At 34.6% G+C, this 17435-nt stretch overlaps 1 long non-coding RNA gene across 1 annotated transcript; it reads right to left on the bottom strand.

Annotated features, from left to right (window-relative positions):
• Positions 1-264: 264 nt before the first annotated feature.
• Positions 265-13424, bottom strand: LOC110467044. Its single transcript, XR_002464796.1, has 2 exons — positions 13318-13424; positions 265-2417 (listed from the first exon to the last, which is right to left on the bottom strand). It is a non-coding gene; the product is annotated as an uncharacterized LOC110467044 (long non-coding RNA).
• Positions 13425-17435: the final 4011 nt, after the last annotated feature.

Below are 17435 nucleotides of genomic sequence, written 5' to 3'. Positions count from 1 at the left end.
GAGTTACAGACGTTCTAAATAAAAAAATAATGCAAAGGCAAAAGCAACATTGAAGATGAGCTTTAATTACATAATCTATAAGAAAAATCCTGTGCTTCGGAGAATATTCATCTGATGAGAATGCTGTTTTCACGTCCTATTTCCAATACCGGTCATATGCATGCGTAAAGGCTCGAGAAGTATAGGACCAACTCGCTTCATTTCGCAAGAAGCACAGTTGATGTTCTGAATAATATGAATATTCACATATAAGTAACAACAAAATTAAATATGAAAATAATTTAATTCAAATCACACATTTAAATACTAAACAATGAACTATACATTTGAACAATACAAATTCAATAATCACAAAATGAAATTCTAAAACTTGAACAAATTAAGCTATATCATTATTCACAAAAGTGTATAATGTAAATACCAAAGAATGTGCAATTATGATACACGAAAAATGTATATTATAATACACAAAATGTATTCATTTCAATGCATATACGTCTGGTTTTCAAAAATGTGCTATTTAGTGTATTTATGTAAGCAAATTATTGTCTTTTTAAAACACGTATCACTGTTTTAGCTATTTGAGGAAAGCCATATTTTTCACAAATGTTGAGAAACGTGATATATACGTAACGTTACAATGATATCGCCAATTGTACAGTGAAAAACAGGAATGGTCATAGTAACAATTCAACGTTTCTTTCATTACCACTTTGTGTTTCTTCACTGAAGAAGCATTGACTAAAAATGCAAGGCGTTTGAAAATATTTAAATGTTTTCTACGTGTTGGTAACAACCCCGACGGCAAATCAGTGTATCAACGTCACGTAACTATGTTTTCCATGTAACTTCATAATTCAAGGCAGCTGTTCCGAGATTGGCAACAGAAATCATGTATTTTGGAGAGGAACTAATGGTTTTCCAGATATATATGAACGCTATGGGAGAAAAAAAGCCACAAAACCTTCGATGGCTGGTTACAATAATCTAACTTTCATAAGTTAATAATTGCATTAAAAGAAACACTTGAAAAACATTTGTCTAAATACATTGTTTTTTCAACAAACTCCATATAAATATCCACCACATGTTGAGAGCCTCTATTTCTCGAAGGGCAGGGATGTTTGTGGAAACTATTTGGCAGTTTTTCTCCGGTTTTGTTCGTCTAAAGCTTCTTTTAATGAGATCTGTGATTCAAGAAGATATTTATATCTAAATGATTATGACCAAACAATAATGTTTGGTTCAGAAAATAGACAATTTCAACTAGAATATAGGAGAAACAAATGACACAATTTTACTATGTGTTATACAAGGAACCTTTGACGTTAAAGTTTAATAACGATCGATAAGCATTTCTCAACAATATGACTTTTTTTTGTGTTTAGTATTTTTTTTAAAGAATTATCGTTTAAAATAAAGACGTATTACGTCAATTAGCAAGCTTTAGCTATATCATCCCTGTCCTAACCGTAGAAGAACGATTTCGAGAACAGACAATTTTCTGTTGTAAAAACAAAGCATTCCTTTAGAACGACATTAGTTATGGAAATGTAAAAGCAAGTGAAAGAAATGTTAACAAAACAGAAGGAAATACAAATTTCAATATTCAAATATATCTGTTAGTGTCTTCAAACTAAAAATGATACATTCTCCTAACACCACGAGGATGTCAGATAAGACGAAGTTATTAGGAATTTCTCTGATCTCAAACATATGTTAACAAACACACATCATAGGGGTTAGAAATTGTTCTTTTAATAAAATAGGGGAATTATAATTATGAAATAAGGGAATTATAATAAAAAAATAAGGGAATTATAATTATAAAATAACCCTTTCTCACTACCATACCCTCCTTAATAGACGTTACTCTTTTTTTGCTCTGATGGTAGACAACACTCACAACAGCAGGACAAAATTGCATTTTCATAGTCCTAGGTCTTTTGATCAAGGGCACCGCCATACGTTTCTCCCAATGGACATGCTACTTCCGGTCAGAAATAACAAGTACTTGTATTTACTTCCCGTTGTATGCGGCGCATCTCGAGCAACAGTTGGTATGGAAGTTCCTAGATATGGCGCAGCACTGACAGGGGAAAAGACGAGTATGGCGGACATATCCAGCTCTTTTGTTCATGCCCTGGTACACACTTGCCGGCACTCTGGGCACTTCGCTTTCCTCTAAATCTTCCGTTCGTAGGTCACAGAGCTGACAAGCTTGTTTGTCAACGTAAAGATAACAGCGGTCACACACAGACAATGTGGAATCTGTATTTTCTGGTCCTAAGTTCCTGTAGTATTCTTCTCCGGGAAAGGCTTGGCAGACGATGCTCACCAGGATTACGCCAATAGCCAAACTAGATATTACACTCTGTATGCTCAACATGTTGATTTGAATTAGTGTTCTGACTGATCTGAAATGAGAAAAACACGTTTATTAAACCTTAATTGGAACACAGTTGTACTATTTTGAAGAAGAAATGTTTTTAACCGAAATTATTCGTGATAAATATGATGTTTGTAGTTGTGTTCTGGTGTAATTCTTGGATAAAAGTGTGCTATACAATGATATATAAGAAAAATAGATAAACAATATCCTTACGTAAACTTCTACTTTGTGCGGGGTCACTTACACTCAGTTCGGGTCCATAACACACTCGGTGTACTTAACAAAGGACCTGGCCCCCACCGGACTATCTCTTACAAAGTCACCCACAATGACCTTTTGACACTGGCTGTCTTCTATAGCCTGCCGCCGTGTTAAGTAAAGCTGTCCGCGTGTTAGGGAAGGATTTATCTGACTGAGTGTTCGTAACCATAGCCGTATGTTAGGATCCCTGAATGAACTCATGTTTTGTGTAGCTTATCGTTCTATTAAAGAGTAAAATAGCACAGTATGTTCTTTTATTTTTAATGATGTATGTGGTTGTTGCTGTTTGTGATTGAACAAAAATGCAATACACATACTTCTTCTTAAGAGCAATTTGATTGTTATTAGGTATCAGACCTTTGGACTGTTGATTAACTAGAGGATTATTGGCTGTAATTACGTCCTATTCTTCCACTGTCAATTTTCAGTGATCAACTCACTTTGACACAAAAACATGTTATTGACAATATGAATTATTAGCGAGAATAAACTGTGGTGACCTTTCAGTGCCCTGAGCAATAATAATTACAACAAACAGCGGCGTTGGAGATGTTTAATTACGATTTGTGTAATTTATCAATAAATGCTACCAGAAGTACAAGATGTGGACCTTATGCGGATATCTTGTAGCAAAGATGCAATGAAATAAAATACTATATCCGTAATATCATGGTCATTACCCCTCCCTTTATTATGCGAAAAAAAGGATATTTTTATCTACCAAACTAATAATCAAAACATCTGTATCATTTTACTGAGTATTAACGAATAAAAACTATTGCATCATAGCGTACTACATTTGTATAAAAAATATTACGATTGATGAACAAAACATTTGTATTATATTATAACGCGATTGCATAATAGTAAGTTGCATACACAAAACAAAGGTATTTGTTATTCTGCGTTATTCAATTCTGTATGACTTATGAACAAAACATTTATATCATATTTCCACCAAGGTTTTATAGAACAATGTTTACATTAGAAATATTATATTTCAATTTATACCATTGCCTTTTCATAATTATTTGACATTGTATTTAGCAGGCTTTTTGAGCTATGCCCCAAGTTATCTCTTTCTCGCCGAGTCATACAAAATATCCATATATATTAAGATGAAATATCAATACTTTTGGGGCTCAGTATTCAGTTTTATGTGCGTAGCTTAACTGACGTTATATGAATGATTTTCTAAAAATACATATGTAGATTGGGATTTTTGAAGCATTTTTTTCAAATTTGTTTGTGCTTTTTTGGAAAGTCTTTATGTGAACAATAAAATAATCAGATGAATATTATTTGAGCATTCGCCAAATGATGATCTCATGAGACAGATGTATTGAATAGTAATTAGTTTTAATTACGCTAAGATACCACTATATCAACAAACGACAACAAATTGTAGCTCAGGGTCAAAACACACCGACCAAACATACCAAAGCGTTATCCCTTAATGACAATATATATCACAGTGGCAACAACAAGATAACATTAATTACATACTGCTTCAACACCATAGGACAAAATATACCAAAGCGTCATCCCATAACGACAAAATGAGAACTCAAAGTCGTAATTCCTGCACAAACGAAATATAGTTTTACACTGCACTCATCAACTAAATTATAAAGCAACCTAATGCAATTACAAGACAGCGTGACATTATATTTGCAATTGACACCCGCAATCTTCTCAGCTTACATTTCGACGTCTGGTAAAGACAGCACGTGATTTAGTTCTGGACATGTCCTTCAGGCCGTGACTTATATATATATATAACCCAGTAGTATACATGCCAAAAGTGTCTGTTAGATTGACAATGCCGGGTTCAACTCGTGTCATGTCTTATATACCAGATGATTGAAAAGTATTTGTGACATTTGAAATTGTGTCAAGCACATACGTCTCCCTGTCAATGGGTATGATTACAATGGCAACAGGTGTACATTTGTATGTTATATTGGCGATGATGCTGCTTAAGTACATAATATCCATTGCTTGCTATCGTTAATGCTTTTTATATCGTATATGTTTTTTTGTTCGAAAGTACTTTATATCAGTTAAGTTCGAGAATAGAAATAAAGGGATATCAATCCATTTTAAATGAGTCTGAGGCATTTTAGATGTTTAATCTTCTCCACTCCCTACATTCACCGCTACTGCCAATGACGGGCGTGTTTAAATCAGTACAAATAAAACCAAATAAACAACAACACCTACACCAATGCAAAGCTTATATAGTATATGGCTCTAACTGTATCGTACCTCTATTTTATTGGATCTGGAAGGACTAGTTAAGGACCGAGAGCCAAACTTATACAGAACGAAGTCCGTCAAACTTTTGTCAAATACTGTGCCTATTTTTCCCGCTTTATATTTTGAATCAATTGCTGTTATATTTGTGATGAATATTTGTGCACCAAATATATTTATCATATGAGTTTAAATAATGACTGCTATAAAGCTCTCTAAAATGAAATTGATTTGGAGAGATGTTTCTTATTTGGGAATTACATCACAATTTGTAAAATACGATGGAGAATTTCTATATCTACGATTATATAATAAAGACGATTTCTTTAATATCCACTAAAAAAAATTGCAACTCTACAATGTTCAATGACGGTCACCATCTTGCAGTTTTCCAAAATATTCCTCTCCAATGAACTGGAAATTGGCGTACCCACAAACTGCAACTCCACGGGAAAAATAATTCCTGGAGAAAGCAATAGTTTACTGGTTATTGTCTTTGCAGCTTTTCATATAGCTTTTTCCAGACGTCATATTTTAACATCATTACTTCGGTTCATGTACAAATATTGTACCTTGACATATTACCTAATAAAAGTAATGCAATATAAAGCATATATTTATCGTTGTACGTTTTTCGTAATTAACTATCAGTGCTTTATCCTATCTATTAACCATAGTGATGATGAGATGATGAAGATGATGATGTACGGATGATGATGATATATGGATGATGATGAATTGATATATGGAACACTAGTGATGCTGATGATGGAATAATGATTATAGTGATGCTGTTGATGATGATGATGATGATGATGATGATGATGCTGGAATGAATTTCATTTTTTCAACGTGTGTGAATGTGTGTATGTATTAACACAGGAGTACAGCAATTATTACCCTCTTTGTTCTTGCATTAATACGCATTGTGTTTACCTAATACAACTTACATGTAATAGAAGCGAGCATCAGAGTAATATTACAGGGACAATGATTATCTTAAATTAGAGAAACCGTGTCTCATTTTAAGTTTATTATATTAAAATTCCCGCTACAATGTAAAAGTTCTAAAATCAACACTACAAGAAGAATTTTTGTGCTGATATGAACATGAATCAGTTAACTGAATCGCCGAAATATAAGCAAGATTTTGCAGTACCTAATATAGGTACAAAACTACAAACAACCTGGATTTAAGAAAACCTGAAAATCAACAAATTCGTCATTAACTTTCAAAATCGATAGCAATAGGACAAGAAATGAACAAAGGAAATATTCACAAATTTACATTTCCTGAATTTGGATTCAATATACCTATATAACTATTTTAAAGGTTTTTTTTCAATGAACTTTCCAATAAGCGTTTTAATCTGTTATTTAGCTGAGTGTGGGAAGTAGTTCTATTAATACATTGTTTTCATTTTCATTTTTTTTTTACATCCTAAATTGTTTTTTCGTTGTTATCAATGCAAACAATGTATTTATCTTAACGGGACAACATCTTACAGTGAGTGATGACGTCATTAGCTTCGGTACCTTTCGGGGTGTTAGACTTGCACCAGACCGATATTTTAGGAAAAAAATATCAATATCGCACTGAATGTAAATATAAGGATAGAATCATGTCTTGTTGAGGTTTATGGGGTATAAACCTCAATGGGTCTTGAGACAAAACTGCGGTGCAGTTCATATTGAATTTTTCTCAAGACACATTGAGGATAATACGCCATAGCGTCAACAAAACAGGATTTAATCCTTCATATGGAGGGAAAAGCATACTTATCAGTGAGAGCCTGATAGTGATAAACTTTGCACTTAGCTTCCATCAACCTTAATCTGTCAAACCGCTCAAATAAAGGTATAGACTTGAAAGAACCTCACCTGACTTAAATCTAGTTTTGACAGAGTCAACGTTATATAAAACATAGACTCGACAGAACTGAGCTGGAAAGAAACTCAACTCATAAATCAGAAATGGATTATAGAAATAGATCAAATCGCAGTAGGCTTAGCTCGATATATGAAGTACCTTATACGTAACAGGGTTGTGCGATCGCGTATATTCAAAAATCATTTGAAAGTGGTTATAGTTATTTTATGTTTTCTCTAAAAATAAATAAAGCCAAAAATGCAACACAGACCTTTAATTCAGTGTTTGTTTTGCGTGTTGTCTTTTTGCTTTGTCTATAATGCTTCTCATCTGCATGTCATGCGTGAGAGCAATGATGGAATATATTTCCCTTTCTGATTTCAGCGGGTGACAACACACACAGTCGACAGGTAGCAATGATAATTTGAAATATACAGTGCACTTATTTGGCTATTTCTTTCGCTGATCTCATGGTTTTAGAATATTAAGTGGCATATACGAATGTTTAGTTTATAGTATCGATCGCGGCCCTATACATTGAGAAGCATGGGAATTAGAAAAGGAATCAATATTTTGCGTGACATATATATGATTTACTGCTGGGCGTATGCAAGAATTATATCTTATTACGTGCACTTAGACGGGCAAAAATTAAATTACGTAACGGAGTTGAAACACAATCGTCAGGTGTCCTTGGGTATGAATACATATATAGAAAAAGCCAAAGGATGCAGACACATTAACAAAGCATGTCGCTTTTCCTGAAGGTTTCTAAGAGCAGTGAGAGATTTTGTCCACAGGTACACGTCTTTGTATTCATTGTATCAAGTTTTATACATATATGTTATAATACATCTTTAGTTGATCGAGTTATGCCAAAAGCTAGTATATACGTGTGGTCGGGGTTTTTTTTCGTAAAAAATATCTGCATCAGCAATTCATGCGCTAGTTTCCCCAAGATAGCCTAAATGCTCAAATAGGGATAACTAAATAAGATTGAGGGCTTGTACGCCACTTCATTTCGAAAGAGAGCGTGCTTATGTGTTTAATAATGGAGGGCTTACAGAGATACAATTTTATATCAAGGAGTGCCTCTGCTATAAAAAGACATTTTATTCTTTTGTTCGTATACCTTTATATGACTTGAGCGTATTGCTTAGCGTTACGACCAGATGCCTCTTAACAAGAGGTTGCGTTTTATTAACTTATTCTTTCAAGCAACCAACGCGATACTCGTAAACCAGTTGCTGTTAGAAACGTCATTCTTTACTAGGGCTGCAACGATAAGCATACCTCAAAATAAAATACTTATCACGATACAAACATCTGCTGAAATGGTCAACTTCAGATTGATTCAATGCATGCTTTTATGAAGTTTTATCATAGACTTCAACAGTAAATACTATCAAAATATATTTTTGTATATTTTTTAGTATTTTTCGTTATGGCTCCACATTGGACTTACATCTTTACTGAAGGATTAAACAAATAAGTTCACTTTTGTAGAGATTGATAAAAACTGATCGAAAATTTCAGTTCTGCATCGCAATACAGGCAAACAAAAGAATTCGATATGATACACAAGAACGATATATCGTTGCAGCCCTACTACTCTTTACTGAAGTGTTAATTTCTTGTGAAATACATACACGTTTTCAACCGGCGCGGAATGCTAATCCAGACATATAATCAATATCACAGTTATACAAAGTTGTATTTATCTATATGAGTCAATTATGATATGTGTTTTTATAATACTCAATAACGATCAGGGGAACTTCATTAAAGCTGTAATAGCTATAAAAGGTATCGATAATTGTAAGTAAGGACATCCTGTAATTAATAACAGAGGAATAAAGTGCTGATACACACCGAAGTAAAAGAGGTTCAACGAATGACCACTCCACTTGTTACAATAAACCCATTGATACAGTGGCAACGTTTCAGACAAAGTTGAGGAGCCCAGAACATATATTATCACGCACTAAGGATAATGCGAAAGCCTTGTACGTTAATGCAGGATAAGACATATTAAATTACCCCGGATTCAAAGTAGTCTTTATGCTAGGTAATGGTCTGTAGGAGACAAAGCCCCCGGCTAATAGTTCCGGGTGACATGAATACACACTGCTGATACGTAGAGTAACGAGAAATTTAAGAATCAATTATCCCGGTTTATAACACGCCGGCTGTTTCGACCGTTTCCGCAGATATTGCTGACAAGATGACTTACGCCAGATAGATGACGGTAGAACAGGTACGAGCCTATATCGTTAGCAATTATTACACCAGTTGTATCCTCATTTATGGAATGAAGTCGAGCCTACTAAATGTATCGGAGCCCTGGTTTCTCGAAGCTGTCTGGCCAATGGATACTCTTCAACTTATATTTTTGCATTGGTAAGTATCACTTATGTGACGAAAAACGCACCAACTTACAGTAAAAGGTATCAAAATATCTAAAAACATTGCTACCTATTATAATCACTATTCTTAAATAGTTGTACAAACTCGTTTTAACTAAAGGTAACCATATCAGAAGCATATTGCGATGTATTTAACAGTAAAATAGTTGTTCGAAATTTGATATTTGTAAAAAAAAAGAAACCCCAATAAATTGAGTTAACGAGTCAGGACTTTTACATTGCAAATCATACATTAAACAATAATGCTAGTAAAGGAATTATACGGACTCTATTAATGGCTGGAAGTTTTAGTATTTTATCAACCCAAGTACTGGACTTATCATTAGCTGGAGGTTTTTAGTATTTTATTAACCCATGTACTGGACCTATCACTAGCTGGAAGTTTTAGTATTTTATTATTCCATGTACTGGACTTTATCAATAGCTGGAGGTTTTCAGTATTACATCATAATAAATACATGACTCTCTCAATGGCCGGAGATTCTGTCTGTTTCATCACATCCGTTACTGGACCTTGTCAATAGCCGGATGTTTCAACAGTTTCATAACATCTTTAACTGGAGTCCATTCGAGGTTTGTTGACTTTCCTCTATCTGCCGCTTATGTATCTACTTCAGAGGCATACAGTTACAAGGGCGACGAATGGCAAATTGTAACGTAACATTCAATATTTACACAAATCTTGAAAGCTAAATGCCAGGCAAGCACGGAAGCCGTTTTGTTGATTCCTGCTACAGAATTGCTACCGAGACACGCTGACCTCGATTCCAGGCCTTCATGGATTTCCACAGCTAAGAGCATGTCACCAATACATGCTATACATAATATATATTAAGCATTGCAAGTATTTAGAGCAACATTTATATAATTGGGGATCGGATAAAAAGTTTTCAATATTTGCCAAAGAGCATTGAAGCTACTGAAGAAGATCAAATGAATTAGTTATAATAGGCGTATAAATTACGTAAGATTTCATTTTATTTTATTATAGATATCGCAAAAACGCTATTGGCCAATTAAGAAAAAAGTGACAATTCTGTCTAGATACAAATATACACTTAACTTAAATTGAACTCTTATGCGAATTGATACTGCATTTCGCTATTTAGAAACAAAAAATAATCATAGAATAAATAAATGAAGTCCACAAAAGTCTTAACTTATTATTTCATACTCTATTGTGCCATGACGTCAAGATAAAAAGCTTAAGTTTATGTTTATCACACAGAAAACAGCAGCGTTATTTTGCCTGTCATTTTTCCGTTCACACAACAGACGATGCGTGAGATCTTTATAAATTGTATACATGTATATATTGACCGTACTGAAAAATGCAGCTGAGAAAAGCAATTTCTTCAACAGTTATCCCAGCCACGCCGGCGTCATAACGTCAGTGTCTCCCTATAGGAGCACTTAGTGAGAAAGCTACGGGAAACAAAGTGTTTATTCCAAAGAACAATATGATCGTTATAACTAAATGCGTAATGATTATGTAGTGTTAATCATTTGAGATCATAAACAGAGAAGCTTCTCATCCAGTTTCGGCGTTGTAGTGACGAGAACACCATATGATTGGTTTAAGAAGTGATGTATTTTGTCAATTAATAAAACGTTGCGCTCCCATGATACATTACGAGGACATTCAAATACAATCAAGTGTGATGGCTGAAGGCAATACAACGGTCTTAGTCGTTATTTTAATAAAAATCGGCTTTATTCACAATAAAACCTTTCCGTCTGAGTACACTTAAAATGCATATGGCTTTTGATGCAAAAAAATCGTGCACACATTTTGACAAAAAATGGCCTTTTTCGTATGGCGTAAGTGCTCGCCAGACGATTTTAGTTTAATAATTTCTGGCATAGGAAATATGAAACCTGATAAATTAACATTGATGTCCGTAAGGATTATAAGGGATTGGCCATAAACGTTCTTTTTCAGTCCTAGAAGAAATTATATTGCTTAAACGAGAAGATATACGTCATATCTTGAAGAATCAGCCCGACAGGGCCGACATATAAGAAATATCTGTGCAGACAGAGCCAGTAAAACCACTTTAAAACGTAATGACTAATAACACGTCTAAGCAGAGGCAGCTAGAAGGCTTAAGCAACAGAAGTGTAAAACCATTTTAACGTACACAGAGACAGAACCTCTAATAGACAATGCCAAAACATTTCCTTACGCTGTCCCCACATCCCCGAACTTATGACGATGTCAATACATTTAACCGTCTATACATCACAGACTTCTGACAATGTCAGTATGTTTTCTGCAATCGTTTACTATTCACAGAACTTATGAAAATATCAAAACATTTCGATGAACAATCCACATACAATAACAACGTCCTAACATCAAAAAACTGAAAACGTTAAAATATTTCCGAATTATTAATATATTTTCGTCAACCGCCCATTATTACAAAAATTTCTGATTTGCTATTACATTTAGTTCAACCAACCGGTATCAAAGACATTAGATAACATCATTAGATTTTCTGCAGCCATTCATACATCACAGCAATAGTGACAATGCGATTCATTTTTTCACCTTTGTCTATCAAAGATCTCATGTTGTTTTCTAACACCGTCCACACATGTTCACTACATAGCTTATAACTTGCCAATGTCAGTAACTCGCTGCACCCGTCCGTAATCACAGAACAATACCGAAACGTTTCTTCACACGTCTACACATTACAGAACTTCTGACAATGTCAGTTCATTTCCTTTATCCGTCCATAAGTAACAAAACTTATGACAATGTCATAAAGTTTTCTTCAATCGTCCGTACATTACAAAATTTAGATTTGGTTCGTTAGTGTTTTACGTTCTAGTAACAGCTTTGGTCGTTCGAGGACATGCCAGGTTTTGGTGGTGGATGAAAGCTGAAGTACATGTACCAGGAGAAAGCGACCGTCCCCATGTCACAGAACGTATGACACTATCAAAACATTTCCCTCAACCGATCGTACAACACAGACTATCTTACGAAGTGATACATTTTCTTCAACCGCCCGCCCATTATCCAAGAACTTCTTACAATGCCAAAGAATTTTCTTATAACTCCAACTAACTTCCGACAATGTCAATACATTTCTTTACATCCATACTTAAGCAATAACGCCATTATCAAAGCCGTTTATTGCTTAACAAAGACATTCTTTGAATGTTACAATAACAATATTATTGTGGTCCAATAAATCATTTGCATCATATATATAAGAATTTGACGAATATTATTTACAAAACCTCAAGCCTGATCCTATCAACACGACTATAAACAGAAATAACGTGACTAGACGTATTTCTGCAACCATTGGAGAAAAACTACACAATGACTCATACAATGTTGAAGTGACTTCTTTATCGGATAGGCTATTCTTCTTTAATTAAGACTAGGCATTGATTTGTATGCGAGGATAAACTAAATAATAATAGCTGTTCTATAGTACTGAATTCCATACAGACAAAATTTTTACATATAAAACATTGAAGAAACAAGCTATTCGTGCAGACAGAATGAAAGGTTTTTCGGTAAGTTGGTAAGTAACGTTTCAGTATTAATGTTGGAATGAATTTGTGAAAATTGAAAAAAAAGGTATGTCGGTAAGTAACATTGCAAACAGTAAAAACTAATGCAGGAATGAATGTGTGGAAATTGAAAATAAAAAGGAAAGTAAGAACGTGATGATGGTGATTTGCAAGAGTGTTAGCTTAATAATTTAAAAACACTCAAATGGTTGTGCATCATTTCCTACTTTAAATTTGAGCATGCGTCGTTTCGGAGCTTTCATAAGGAAAATTGAAAGATAATATTTACAAGTAATATTCACAGAATATTTTTGTACTCACACCGAATATATCAATTTCCCCTTGTTTACAATTTACTCTGCGATAAACCTTTTCGAGACGGTCTACCTAAGCAGTTTCTTTGTTTTCTTCCTTTTGCTATAAATCTTGGAACATTAGACGAACTAATATGTGTGACACCGAGTGTTTGTAATATCTATCTAAAAAAATAGGAATTGAAATGAAGTGAATTAGAATACATAAAGTTATATATGATATATAAATAAAATGTCAAAAAAGATTTGAGAATAACATACCTGGTTGTAATGTTTATACTCCCGAACGGCCTTCCGTCACGTTCCGTATCTATTCAAACACAGAAACGTACTACTTGCAAAATCACTGAAACACTCGCTTATATGTATGTGAACGCTTATCAACAGCGTGACCACGTTTCAGTCAATCGAGCTAATTATCAATACTTTGACTGACTCAGATGCTCGTCCAATCACCTTCGCTCGTGTTTGCGCTTGGAGTCCATCGAGAGTGGGAACGTGCGTGGTTGCTCGCGCCTCAAGATCGATAATAAGCTATTGTCTCGTGTCATCAGTCTGTCAATCACAGAAGTACGTTATACATTACTAAACTTTACTGTTAAACCTTATTTCCTTTGTAAATCTGACGTTTGAAAACTAAATATAAATCTACAATTCAATTCTTACATAAGAACACTCGCAATGTCGTCATGTTATCTAACGAGATTTTTTTTATTGAAATTAAAACCGAAGTCTCTGCTGCCAATATCTTAGCAACAGATATGACGCTCTTCATGTATACAGCATTAGTTTAACCGATATGAAATCCTTTTCTGTACAATGCTTTGTCAATAAGCTCCGTCTTCATACTACTTAACATAGGTAAGACCTTTTTGTACTCTGCTTTTCATAAGGTATATGTTTTTTTGTACTCCGTTCAATGTTCATATACTTTAGCTCTTTCTCTACTCTCCGATATCTCAATAAGCGTTTTCTGAACTTTGTTATATGTCCATAAGCCCTTGGTACTACTCCAGGTCCGTAAACCAATTTTATAAAGCTCTAAGCCAGGAAGTTTCTTCGCGTATACCAGATTCTTTGTCGACCTTTAGACACATACTTTGTATTGCTGATGTAGTATGCTTGTTGTGATGGAAACCCCTTTATATACAGTTATTAAGATTTTCTGCTAGCTATGTATGGCATAAAACTCTTTCATGATACGGCTTATCGACGGAACTATTATTATACTTTCAGTGTACCGCTTTTCTTCAGAAAGTTCTTTCTGTGAGCTGCTTTTCTTCAGAAAGCCTGTCTGTGTACCGCTTTTCTTCAGAAAGCTTTCTCTGTGTACCGCTTTTCTCTAGAAAGCCTTTTCTATATACCGCTGTATTTCAGAAAGCTTTCTCTGTGTACCGCTTTTCTCTAGAAAGCCTTTTCTATATACCGCTGTATTTCTGTGTAACCCTTTTTTTTAAAAGCCCTTTCTGTGTACCGTTTTACTATAGTTAAAGCACTTTCTGTGTACCGCTTTATTTCTGAAAACCCTTACAGTGTACCATTATACTTCATAAAGCCCTTTCAGTGTACCGTTCTACTTCATAAAGCCCTTACAGTGTACCGTTCTACTTCATAAAGCCCTTACAGTGTACCGTTCTACTTGAGAAAGACCTTTATGTGTACCGCGTTACCTCAGTTAGCCATTTCTGTGTACAGGTTTACGTTAGAAAGCCTTCTCCGTGTACAGTGTTCTACATTACGTCAGTAAATCTAATCCTAAATGTGGACCGTTTCACCTTATCAAATCATTTTCTAGTTCTAGTTTTGGAATTCTAAATTTAATATTATCTAATAAAATGTTTTTCCTTACAATAGTTCGCAGTACAATTGAGTGTAGTGGATTAATCTGAGATTACGACAAAGGACTAATTGCACATCTTTTAACTAAATATGGTCAAGTAAATGCACTGTTAACACATACAGAAATATGCAGTTGCAAAGGTCCTGGTTACGTTTGAGGTTTAACAAAGGATTATAACCTAAACATGTGTTCTTCCAAATGTATTTGCCCAGTAGATCCCCTACTGGGGTCCAGCAGACCTAGCTGTATCAAATGTAGTCGCTTTCCATAAGTCGTACTAGTTCTACTTGTTTTGGTGCCTTACCCTTTTAATGTTCAGTAGAAGGCTTAAAGCCACAGCTAACCTGTTCATCCAACATATTAATGATATAAAGTTCACATCGGATAAACTTTAAAAGATACCCATGGATTCAATTTTAGGTCCCTTATTATTTTCATCATTTATATGTGATTCTTCATGTCCTGTTGTTACACAAGCTTACATGTAGGCTGATGATTCCAGTTATTATTGTGTTTCTTCAGTTTGTGCTATGTTTATCTGTCATTATACAAGATGATACACTTTGCTAGTGGATTTTTCTGCCCTTGGATTACTTAAACTTTGATAGCCACAGTTAACGTTTTTGAGTAGTGAAATGGTTAAAAGTATACACACTTTACAGATTATTTTATCTAAAATAAAACAGTTTTGTGCACATGTCCTTCTATTTCAACAGTAGTCTTGACAATTGATATTTACAACTTTTTGGCCCATTACGTAAACGTGTGTTACGTTCACCGTCCTAAATGTTTTGTAAGGTGATTATACAGAGACTTTCAGGTTATGACCGCAATAATGTTGCATTTGGAATACGCACCCGTGTTACACTGAAGTATATGATGTTTTTCACACTCATGACGGATGCGTCAAACATATAGATATGATAAAGATTAAAATATGGTGGTTTAAGGTTTTCCTACATAATATCGGGATTGTAATATTGTCGTGTGAACTGAGGTGTGGGGTGTAGTCATATGTTTCGAATTAAATCCTTGCGTATTAAAAATATGGATCAAAATATCGTTCTACGTGACGCAAAGTGTAATATGAACCGGGGTAAGTTGGTATAAGGTTGTCTCTAACTGTGTGTACTCTACCCATTGGGAGATTAACAGTTAAGCGTTGATACATTGATTTACTAAACTTTTTTACAACAATTATGAAATAAGTGTTTACTTACATGAATCACCGGGTGAAGGATCGCACGGTGTATAGTTATGGAAGGAAACCGGAGAACCCGGAGTACCGGAAGTAAATTCACGTTGTCTGACAGGTAGCTTGATTTTGTTTCACGGTCCGATCCGAGAGACAAACCCCAGTCGTCTTTGTAAAGATATTGTGTCATCTACAGTTCAACCTGACCACTCAAAGTGGTGAAATGAGAGAACACCAGCCAGAAATTATGTTGAGCTTTCACAGAAAATTACTGTTTATGGTTATTTCCCTCGTGATACTTCACTTTCTGTTTTCATCTTAAATATTTCCTTTTTGTTTTTGTTTTTAAAGTGTAACAAGTATAAGAACTAAAAGGTGTAAGCCAAACATAATCACCAGAGTTGTAAAATTCTTTCAAACACATTTTGAATTATGAAAATTTTGGGAGACTAATATCATTGTGTTACAAATAACGATTAAATCCGCTTACGAATTTGTATTTCTTTTAGGTGATACATTTGATTATTGGCAGCAAAAATACTCAGACAGCGATTTTACATCCCTTTACCAAATTTTGATTTTATTTTAATCTACTTCATTTGTTTTGTATAACGTAATTTGTTTAATTGAGTATATCCCAATCCCTCATAACCTGCTACCCGGGGAGTGAGTGTACAGGCGTGTATCATTGCGACATGTAAACCACTCCTGACTAAATCACACGTCAGTTTTATGAGGGATGTAGAGTAAATTTCTTGGCATAACATGTAACTTACACATTGACACATACGAAACAGACAAGTGGAAGGTGGGCAGAGCTTGTACTGACTTGACCTCCTGGGGAGCCAGACACTTGTTACATCTCTAAAGCCATTACCTTGACCATATAATACTATTTTGATATTGCTCGACTCCTATGCGTTATGAGTGTTGGTAAAGCTGATCACTGATAAATATAAGTATTTATCACAGTATTTCATAGTAAATTAATAAACGCAATAGAGAACCATGAAGTTGAGGGGCGCCGATTTTCAAACAGACGCATTCCGTGGTTCAAGAGTTTAACCAATCAAAGTGACGGAATATATTTACATTCTCAATGTTTCTTCTCTACATGAACCTACCAACTCAAAACAGCATGCACTAGATCATGAAAACATCATGAAAACATCATGAATGACAACCAGTCACATGTAACGGTCAGCTGATTTTACACACAAACTCCACTTGATATTACTACGCATAGTACCGTTTCTGAGAATAGTTATATCCCTTTCTCCGAGATAACGTAGTTGCGAGAAATACTAATAAACATTACAAAAATCATAAATGGTGCACCATTGT

Source organism: Mizuhopecten yessoensis, unplaced genomic scaffold, assembly GCF_002113885.1.
Source record: "Mizuhopecten yessoensis strain PY_sf001 unplaced genomic scaffold, ASM211388v2 scaffold11155, whole genome shotgun sequence".
NCBI classification, from domain to species: domain Eukaryota; kingdom Metazoa; phylum Mollusca; class Bivalvia; order Pectinida; family Pectinidae; genus Mizuhopecten; species Mizuhopecten yessoensis.
The sequence above is the reverse complement of the archived record's forward strand: the minus strand, read 5'-3'. Positions and strand labels throughout refer to the sequence as shown.